Raw genomic sequence first — 11,257 nt, 5'->3', positions numbered from 1 at the left:
CGTGTCATTTTCACACCGTTTACTCATTCTTGCATAAAACGCGTATACAAAAGATTGATGTCAACCTGTTCTATGCTGCCAGCGCAATCCAATAAGAAAATGTGATCCTATTGTGACTGGGCGACTGTACTCTACTGTGCAACTTACAGCTAGCGTTCAACAATTTCTAGTCTCAAGATTGCGCATCCAGTCTTCCAGTTTGAAACTAACTTACCCGCGATCAGAAAAATTGCTTAATGCTTCGCTAATATTCAGCACATTTCCGTGGAACACCAAGGTTGTAAACTGTTGTAATTTAGAAAAACTAATACATTTAGTATAGTGAAGTTGTGAATTTTTCTAAGCGCAACTGGAGCCGAGGAAACCACAAACTGCTTCAGCAAGACTAGATACATTTATTGCACAGTTACACAAAAAGAGGAAGAAGACGTTCACAAACGGAGAACCTTCCTGGAGAGAGGTTTATGGCATAGCCTTAAAAGTCGCTCCACTGTTGCGTTGAGATTCCCGGCCCAGTTCGCTATCAGTGGGCGCAGCAACTTACTTAGGAATATCTTGCAAAGCTCCTCAGTGTGGGCACGGTTGTTTTTTTCGCAGATTAGCTGCGGGTACTGCGTAAAGTGCGGAAGCAATACTGAAATGAACAGTTCACACAGCTTGCTGCTTCGCCGCACCTCTTGAGACTTCATTATCCGGTTAATGAAGACGCACGTAAGCTGACAAAGCTTGATTGCTTCCATTTTGGGGTATACCAAGCCTCCGTTGTCCATGTTTTTCATTAGCCCGTAAACAGGGTCGGTTGGCTCTGGTTCCTGCAACAGGGTCTTGCACGACTCGCATGTCACCTGAAAACCATCAGAAAATATCACATAAACCAACAACTTGGTATAGTGGTAGACAAATTTGGAGCTTTCTCCCCTTACGGATCCTCGTTGCATACATGCACTTGCTACCCGCTTATTAAACACATCCCTTAATTACCGCCTCTATCCCTTTCATGCATACTCTTTAGCATACAGTCGGAGGCAATCATATTATGTTAAATATACCACCGGCACAGATATAAAGCCCCGCTTTAACCAAGTCATACGAACGTCCCTGTGTAGTCTCGGTGTAGCGTGCCTGACTCATGATCCAAGGATCCCGGTTTCCATTCCCATCTCACCCTCTCATCTTAATGAAGCTGCAGAGTTCGCAGCTCCTGCCAACTTTATCATGTCATGTGGTCTGGTTGCACCACATATCCCGCCGAACAATCAGGGTCCGGCCACATCACCTGTAAAAAACCTCCTGCCACAGACATTCTCACGGCGTTTTGCCGACAAGGCGGTCGCCATTGTTTCTGCGGATCGGGGCTTTTAACGCTATCGCATTGGCTCCTACTCAGACAATCTCAAGAGTATAAACAAATATTATATGCACAGGTTTCTTTGCTTCCAAGGCCGTTCAGACAAGAGGAAAATTTATAACAATGTGTATGTTTATGTAAAAAAAATCAGTTCATACCTTTTCCTGACATGTTCTCGCAACATAACCAGCGAGGAACGCTACTGGTGCCACCTCAAAGTGTTCCTCTGCTTCAGAACACAGCGTTAAAAATTCGAGTTCACTGGCCAGCTCCCTGGTAGCAAATTCAATGGCAGTTGGCAGAGCATATGTTTCAGCATCTGGACTTGTTGCCCTCAGCGCTGCTTTCATTTCAGAAGAAGTGGGTGCATTGCCACTTCTCGCTGCTTGAAGGATGCCAATCTGAAGAAAAAAAAAAGAGAGGAGTGTGACCTTGCATATTGTACCAGGGAAAGACACGGGGACACAAGAACTGGCCCAAGTGATCACCATGTTAATGTGACCTTGATGAGCACACTTTGAAATATTTTTAAGCAGTACCTTTAGCAGTTTCTCCGCTGTCAAAAGTGCAGTCCTGGCATCCACCCGGTCGTTGCCGCCGTTGAACTGCCGAAAACAGCTAAACAGCGATTCCACAGGGTCACTGTTTAGCCCGCGTGTTAAGACATAGTGGAAGCTGCAATTATGATATTCATTTGAGTAACCTGTTGCAAACAACGTAAAACTGAGCCGAGAAAAAAAGAACCTACTTTAGGTGGTCAAGAAGATATTCAATCAGTGCCACTGTTGACCGTGTTGTCAGGAGTGTTGCTTCGTAGGTCTCTTTTGTGATTCGCCTCGACCGCCCAGCATTTATTTGGAGGTCTTCCAAGTAACAGATGAAATCTAGCTCCAGCCAGGAGAGTCGTTCATCACCTGTTAAAAAGAATGCTTTCTCATGCGTCCCGCTTGCCTTCACTGCACCGATATCATGTAGGGCATACCATTTCGCAACCATTCGCATGAAATATATTGTAGCCGAGCTGTCTTTGAAGTGGCATGCTTCTGGATGACATTCCGGGTTCTCTTGAAGAAATTGTAGCGTTGCTATTACTGCCGGAGAAAAGATTTGAGTGGCCCTGCAAACTTTCATTTTCTCCAGGTTGTTTGGTTCAACGTGTGCACGAGTAAGGAACCTGACTGGCTTAACCAGTAGCTGTGACTGAATTTCGAAGAGCTTCTTCAAGTAGAGACCACCTTGATGAGTGCTTCGCCGTCCATCATCTCCCGCTCAAGAAAGTTAGTGCGAAGGTTCTTTATGAGGTGATTCGGGTCGAATGACAAGAACAGTGGGTGGTCTTTTCGCAGAGGGTGAGGCACTGCATGAATAAGCGTGCCATCTTCTGAAAGACCTTTGAAAAAAGCAACATTTGTCTGGTGGTTGTCGGTGACGATCCTTACTACACGAAAGCCCACATCTTCGACTGCTTTCATCACTTCCATAGCCATTATAGAAAGCTTGTCGTTCTTGAGGCACCGCGTGAAGAAATAACCAACAGGTATAACATAGGCTGTTGATAGTCCTCGCAAAACGAAGCACAGCAAGCGGTTGGCAACTCTGGGCACTGTGCTTGACTCTTCCTCGGGGCCCATATCAACAAGACCAAATATCTTATCCACCTGACGGTCGTATATAACTTTCTGGGCAATAGCCATCTCATCGATGATAAGAGAACAGTACACCTCCTGCTCCACACTTAATCCTGCGTGTTCCACACGGAGCCGCTCCTTTATCAGTGAAGTCACACCAACTTCCCCGGCTGATTGTCCTACGTAGTTCTGAAGCGTAGCACGACATGGAAGCTTTAAAAGGCCCCTGCTTCGAACATGCTCATATCCTTTGTTTGAGCAGGCCTTCCACAAAACGCATTCCCGCAGGATGCCTTCACTGTAGGCTGGTCTTTTCTTGCTGAAACTTTGCACTTGGTTGCTGATAAAAAGAGCCGCTTTGTCACCCTTTTCCGCTGCTTCCAATACCTTTTCAAATGCCTGCAAATCTTTGTTGTCTTCGCAGATTTGGAGACGTTCTTTCAATTCATCACGATCCGTTTGTAATTTTTGGAGCTCTTTTCCTTGGCGTGCAACCTTTTTTTTCAGTCTGTTTTCCGTTTTCTTCGCCTCTTCCAACACATGCAAAATATCCAGTGTAGTTTGGCAGGCTTGATCAACCGGAAAACTACATTCCGCGTATGTCTCTACGGCATCCTGTGAAGAAAGGGCATCTGCAGCGTGGCTAGGAGAGTGCAGATGAATTTCACTATCGTGAAGGTTTTCTCCTGAGCCTCCACGCTCATCATCGTCTATCCCAACTACTATGCCGTCAGTAGAGCTTATTCGACGGCGTTTTTTAGACTGGACATTGTCCTTTTGCATGTACTGGGGATATCTATGAAACACAGTCGGGACTGCAGTGGGAAGCAGGAGCCTCACCTTGGTATTCTTTTTGTAGTCATTCTCTGTGAAATGTAAGGAACATACCAGAGACCTGTCGCTAGGCGCCCACTTGCTGCTTTTTCCCGCTTGTCCTTGGCGGGAGATATTCTTGAGCCACGCTTCCCTACGCTGGAGGTCGCATGGGAACTCATGATACCTCACGGTAGGGTATTTTCTCGCGTTTGTGTCGCAGAGCGGCACACAGCAGTTTCGCGGCATTGCGCCGCACGCGTGAGACTGACCACCGCACGTGCGCACAGCAAAAAGCACGAAGCGAGCCCAGCACACAACGTAAACGCGTCCCGTCTAGACGTGAACAAGCTCACACACGCGCACACAATAAAACTTGAGTTGATTACGCCGACCTGAGGCGAACGCGTCCAGAGACGAACAAAACCGCGCGCCCCGAGCCCGCAATCCCGACGGTGACGTGTCCCTGAACAGTGGCGCCCTCAGCAGAAACAGCGGGCGCAACTGTAAACTCCCCAAGGACACGCTCGCCCATTGACGGCGGCGCGAAGCAGCAGGCCGCACCTGCGCTTCCATCGAGCGGCCGTGTCTGTACTTTCAAGCGAAAGTATAGTGTCGATGCATTGAGTACCAAAACCAGTGAATGACTGAATTAATAGAGGTAGCGAAATAAAGGGCGTACAATAAGTGACACAGTGAATAATAATAATAATAATAATAATAATAATAATAATAATAATAATAATAATAATAATAATAATAATAATAATAATAATAATAATAATAATAAATCTTTATTTAATGTGCGCAGGAACAACCATGTGGTCTTCGTGCTGCAGCACAAAAAAAGAAAAGGAAAATGCACAAACAAATTTACACACACAGAGAGAACACAAAGTAAGAAATAAATAACATGAAATGAAACTGAGACGAAAAGTGTCACGGAAAGAAAGCAATCAATGAGTACCATCTCTTATATACACACGGAGAGAAGTGTTGATCACATCACGAAAAAAAAAAAAAAAGAACGGTAGATAGAGAGAAAAAAATAACTGACATTGAATATAGTAATACAGAAACACACATAAAATAAACAACCCTTCCAGGCGCTACAAGTACGTGGTACTTAAAACACAGGTTAGAAATACAGGAAAATACAATAAAGAAATAGAATTGAACGCGGAACAATAAGATTCAAATATAAAGTTTAAAGTTAAAATATCAGTAAGAAACGAATAAAGAGCAGTTCAAGATACAGACAGCATTGAACAGGAGAAAAAGCAAAAAGTGAAGTAAATACAATATTTGAGGCTAGAAAGTGGGAGTTATACGTGATAAAGCACTATTTAGAATACAACGCTACGTACATCCAAAATAAATGAAGAGAGCGAGTTTTGGAAGATGTCAAGGTGAAGACAGAAAAAGTTAAATAACCACTGCATTCTGACCAGAGGGGAATGGTAATGAAATACTTTATTGCCATCATATTTTGTGACAAAATTCAACAGGCTCGTTTAAGCCACTGGTGGCTTGTGAGACTCGTCCCGGCAAGTTAACGCGGCACAACAAAGGTTTTATTGTATTTAAAATACAGTAAACAAGCGAAGTAGCATAATAAAAGCTCCCTGTTTCTGACAAGTAAAACTGAAAGATAAGATACTCCAACAATTCAATCCAATTTAAAAGGTTCATATCAGACGCACCTGTCAATGAAAAACCCGGCGTGAAGGTACAAATAAGACTAAGTTGATTTTTTTTTAGCATGGTTATAGATGCAGCAGAACAAATTTCACCCTGCAAGTCATTAAACACTTTCACCCTTACTGGTGCTTGGTCATGGGACGAAAAACGGGAGGCGTAACGAAGCATGCGCTGTGGAATATGCTCAGTTTTAAAATCAGATTCCCAAAAATGTCGTAGTACAACTGTAGTGGTTTGAAGAGCATGAAAAGTAGGAAAATCAAGTTCTTCAAAAATGTTATCACATTAAACCAATTGCGAATTGTACGCTACACTCTTAAGAATACTTTTCAACCGCGAATCGTCACGATTGAGAAAAAAAAATAATCTGCGGCTCGCACTGATGTGTCGCACTGATGTGTCGCACTGGTGTGTCGCATTGATGTGTCGCACTGATGTGTCGCACTGATATGTCGCACTGATGTGAAACCGGGGAACTCAATATATGCTGCCACATACTTGTCGGCATTGCTAGGCGGCGGTTGTTGTAGAGCCGTCAGTTTAAAATAGTCTCCGGTCTCCGTTCACGTCTCGATCGGCTTAAGGATTAAAACTTCTAAAGCCTTACCGTTTCAATAGGCTTATTAGAACGTTGTATCACGAGCGAACACTGTATCTGAATAGGCCATGCTGAGGCTTCACGACGACTTACTTAGTTGTGCTTAGCGTCCGAAGTTCTTAAGTGCTTTGATTAACTCTGCCCTGTTTGCGAAATTCCACAACTGTTTAGAATGATTCAAGCTATCATAGACAAAATTCGAGGACTTTGGCGACTAAAGTGATGAAAGGCGAAAGCCTGAGTGCTGCATTCTGCTAAGCGACTGCTGCGCACGTAGCGATGAATGCTGCTACGAGTAAAGCGAGCGACTACTCTTTCACATTCTCCGAGTGCATTTTTTTAATAACGCTGTTTATTGCCTCAGGGCATAATAGAATATGTAAAAAAAAAATAAATTGGTATTAAATATTCAGTGAATTCTGCTCGGAAGCGACGAGATCGCGCTCCTTGTATCTTCTCAGTTGTTCTACGTTTAGTGTTGTGTGGTTGATTTTACCGGGTGTGCTGCATTAATCAGTGAAATATTGATTACGCAACTGATACTAATTAGTAACCAGTAAATAAAAAGTAATTAGTACCTAATTAGTAATAACCTATTTAGTCATTTATTAGTAATTGATAATTGAGTGGCATATGGCCATGTAAGGAACGCATTCGCGCATACTGTGGTAGTGCTCTGTGATTGGCCGAGACCTCCATGACGTCATCCCGTCTCGACCAATCAGAGCTGTGGCAAAAGCGTGACACTTTTGCTGACGACAACGATGGGGCAATAAAGACTTCCGCCTTAAAAAGCCGCCCTTTACTCACTATTCCGAGTTTTTTTTTTTAATTGGAAACATTTTTTTTTCTTTTTGGCCTTTACCATTCTCTCAGGCCCTGCTGACTGCCGCCATTGCGTTTATACTTTATGTTCCGCTTTGCCTCCCCTTCGCTGGCCGTGTCTTAGGTCACAGTACGCGAAGATAAGAATTACCGACGTAAGCTAGGCTTTTTCTTCACAAAGGATTTCCAAGCCACGTGTCGACTTACATGCTGTTTCGCCTGCATAAACATAAAACCTTACTGCTCGCGTCGGCTAGCGTCCTGTTCATTTTCCTAAATCCTTTAATTTTGAAACGCGCCCAGGGTCTGATTTTCGAGTCGCTAGCCCGAGCTAGGTAACGTCGTTTGCTCGCCAAAGGTCATTTCGCAACACTCCTCATTTACGTAACGGAACCTTCGGCGTCCCCTGCAGCACGATGCTTCCCACGAAGGTCTTAATTGTATTTTTGCTGAAGAGGGAATAATACAAACGCGATAGCGCGTCACCGTCCGAGGATGCACAGAAATTGCGGAATCGAAATGCTTTGCGAAGCAATGCGTGTAAGACTTTTACAGGCTTTTCAGCAAGGGAACAAGATACAACTGTCGCAAGTTTTCAATTAGGAAAGCCCGGGGTGAGGATGCCAAAGCAGGGATTGAGTTCGCTTATTTTCTGTTTAATTGTGTTTCTGAAGAAATAACAAGGCGAATTTCAGAACAACCGAGCATACAACCCTAGCTTCATGCACCTACTCGGGCTATTGAGATCCACAATTATATGTGTACGACAAAGAATACATTAACCGCGCTTTGCAAATCATGAGTGAAATTTTCAAAACAACAATAAACGGTTTAGAAGTAGAACGTGTATGTGATTATGGTAACATAAGCGGTTGAATTAACCAGCCAGAGACACTGTAACGCGACGAAACAAACAGTCAGACCGTCAACTAACTGATCGATCAAGCAAGCTATACGTATGCCTGAACAAGCTAGCAAGCGACAATCCTCCCACAAATATGCTCATTTGATACCCGGACCGTATACCGTTACAGCGATCGCTGTAGACAATCTATTATTCCTATAATTCATCACCAAGATCGTAGCTTCCTGCGAATTTATTCAAACAGTACGCCTATATAAATACACGTATCTAATGACCCACTTCACGAAGTCAGGTGAATTAGTCTAACGCGCATGCTGCTGCATACTCAAGTTGGAGCTTTTTTTAATCTGAATTGATGCTTGCCCCGCTAAGGACGATTTATTGCCAGTACTAGACAATATTTACTACTGTCAATTCAAGGAATGAGGCGACAGACATGTGTGAATAATGAAAACGTTGCACCAGCTTTATCAGTAAGCACGCGTACAGGCAGCGCCGCCGATACTTCTCGTCTTCACAGCAAAAATCAGAAGCAACCTATAATAACATCCAAGGGCAGCTACTGAACAAACCGAATGAACCAAATGACTGTCGTGGTGGCCTCAAATGACGTAGCCTCTTTTTTTGTTCACATCATTAATTCAGAACGCTTACGCTGCATTTATCGCAAACTATTAAAGTGGAAGTTCGGGCTTGTTGGTAACACATGCCAAAAAAAGCGCAGGGGCAGGACAGGGAACAGGAAGCACAGCGCTCGTGTCCCTGTCTTGTCCGTGCACTTTATTTTTCTTTTTGTTTGACATCGCGACGGTAGTTAAAGAAGGTTCGCTGCATTCGATATATGCAATATTTCGTTATGTCCGCTCCCTTGTGGTGAAGCTGATAGATATGTTGAACAATTCTGTTATTCTGTTCTGTTATTATACAAATAACAGAACAGTGACGAAGAATTGGAACTGGCCGGTGAGTACTAATAAAAAGAAAACAGCTCAATAATGCGAGCGCACAAAGCTTAGAAAGATATGGACGTACCGTATGACCATTATCTATAGGTTCATTTTACGTGTCATGTGCATATCGAAAGAAGAAACGCTGCATAAATGAGTGAGATATACTATGCGCGGCTACGGCGATGAATAATGCATAGGCGTTTCCGAATATCTTCCTTTCAAACGTTGGACGGGTGTAGCGCCAGTGCTCTCTTTTCTCGTTATGAAGTGCTCTTACTCCCGAGTTCCGCTTCGTTTTGTTTTTCCCGTTTAAGGGGGTCTGCTTGCCGTCCGTCGAGAGCATTTACTTCCCTATTCTCGCTTTCCAAATAGGGCCAACCGATACCGCCGTGCCTGCACGTCGTGCGTTTTTACTCACGTTCGATGTCGTACCGGCTTTTTTTCTTTTCTTGCGCAAATGTTAATAAGGTACAGCACTCGCAATTCCACGGCACGACCGCTTTGGTACTTTCCTCTCTTCTTCCTATCCCTTTCGTGCCCTTCCTCTCTTGTCCCCCCAGTGCTCGTTTTCCAGACCTGTGTGCAGTGCACACACCGCAGGTTCCCTTCTTATTCTTGCTCCCTCATTTTGCGCCCGGCTGGGTTCCCTAATTGCGGCAGTAAACGCTTATCGACCCGCCCATTGATTTGTGCGTATACCTGCCAGCAGCGTTCGTTTCCCGCTCTCAGATTCAAGCTGCATCCTCCTTCATGTTCTCTTTCTCCTCCAGGTCCTCACTGATGGTCATCACCTCGGTGCCCTCGAGGTCACTGGAGACATAGGCGCTACAACACGGGCAACGTTCCTGGTTCCCAGGTTTCTTCACGCGTTTTACTCCCTGTGCGTCCATGCTTCCTTCCGTATGTTCGCGGGCTTGGGTTTCCTGGGGGCCTACACGTGAGCGGGTAGTGCAGAAACGTACCCCATCCATGGGCTCACGAATGACTTCGCGGTGTTCTCCCGGAACAGTGCGAAGGGAAGGCGTGGCTGCTAGTGATATTTGCCTCTATTCTGAGAATAAGGCTAAATAAAAAAGCTGGATACACGGCGACGAGAAAAAAAGGACTCCAAAGAGTTGCGTAAAAAGCGTTCTGCGCTTTGTCGCATGCCTTCGCTAGACTCCTGATCGAGGAATCCGGGCTATCACTCACGAGTAGCCATTTGCCTTTCGCGGGAAGGTGAAGGCGAGTGTTGCTGGCAAAACAAGCTGAAGGAAACTGTATATAGGAGTGACTCGGCCGCCTATAGGTTGAGATCAATGCGGACAACGAATATGTGTCCATCATCAAGCGTAATTCACTGTGTGTATCATCAAGCGTAATTCACTGTGTGTATCATCAAGCGGCCGTACGTTATGCTTAATTGCTAGCTTGAGTAAATACAGAAAATGCAGATATATCGTGCACAATGAGATTCGCGCACTCTTATTATCATAGATTGTTCTCCTTAATGTTATAATTGGCTAATCTTTTTTAATCTGTACAAGTCGTCTTTCAAAGTCGCGAGAAACGCTGCGATGGGGTCTGTTCAGGCGATATGGCATGGCAGACATTATGTCTAAGTTAGTACTCAGTTAGCCGAATTAGTTAATAACTGTTGATTAACTTTTTAATTTCTGCAATGCTCTAGGCGAAACCAATATTTAAAGTTCCTAAATTGTCGTTGTGGTCAGAGATACCAAACGTGAAATGATTCATTCAAAGCGACCCGGCATCAGGACAAAATATGCCGCTGTTGTTAAGTGGTTAGGGAGATCGGCTATTAAGTCGGGCACCAAACCTCTAACTCGGCCGGGGCGGCCGCATTTAGATAGAGGTGGAATGCAAGGCGCCCGCGCTCTCTTCGAGGCTTGTGCACATTAAAGAACTCCGCGTAGTCGGAATTATCCGGGGTCCTAGCTACTATAACGTCCCCGTGTAGGCAACAGACCAAAAATGAGGCAGATCTCAGGTTCCAACTTAAGGCCTATGCACGCTTGCGAGTCGCGAAGGGAATGCGACCGGCTTTCGTATGCGACCATGGCATCCAGGTGAGATCCAAGGGGGAAGCGGGTTGGGGTTAGCAGCGGGCAAGGTCAGTAGGCAATAAGCATGGACGTGAACTCTCCCGCGTGCGAAACTTAGTACAGGAGTTTTTTAATCCGTGAATATATAGCGAGCTTTCGATCATCTGGGCAAATGCAAGGGCAATGGCTGCATTCTCGGCCACTCCCGAGGACAGAGAGAAGGGATAGAGTTGCAAGGGACTAAAGGTTATTGTCCACCGCGGCTGCCACCGCTTTCTCGTGCGAGCATGCATCGCCTACCCATACTACGTCTGTCTCTGAGCCGTAATATTTTTGAAGTGCCTTAGCCTGAGCTTGGCGGCGGGGCTTGTGGTGTTGCGGATGGGTGTTTCGGTGACAGGGCTTTACAAGAAGGTTGGAGTGGATAAGGCATGGGATGGAGAATAGTGTGGGATCGTCAGCTGGGATATGAATATGGAGAGTG

The 11,257-nt window shown here is 44.9% G+C and overlaps 1 pseudogene; it reads right to left on the bottom strand.

Moving 5' to 3' along the window:
• Positions 1 to 375: 375 nt before the first annotated feature.
• On the bottom strand, positions 376 to 3,722 carry LOC146198877 (uncharacterized; annotated as a pseudogene).
• Positions 3,723 to 11,257: the final 7,535 nt, after the last annotated feature.

The sequence above is a fragment of the Amblyomma maculatum genome, chromosome 2 (genome assembly GCF_055883805.1).
Source record: "Amblyomma maculatum isolate TAMU_Amacu chromosome 2, ASM5588380v1, whole genome shotgun sequence".
In the NCBI taxonomy this organism is placed as follows: Eukaryota; Metazoa; Arthropoda; class Arachnida; order Ixodida; family Ixodidae; genus Amblyomma; species Amblyomma maculatum.
This window is presented reverse-complemented; position numbering and strand designations above follow the sequence as displayed.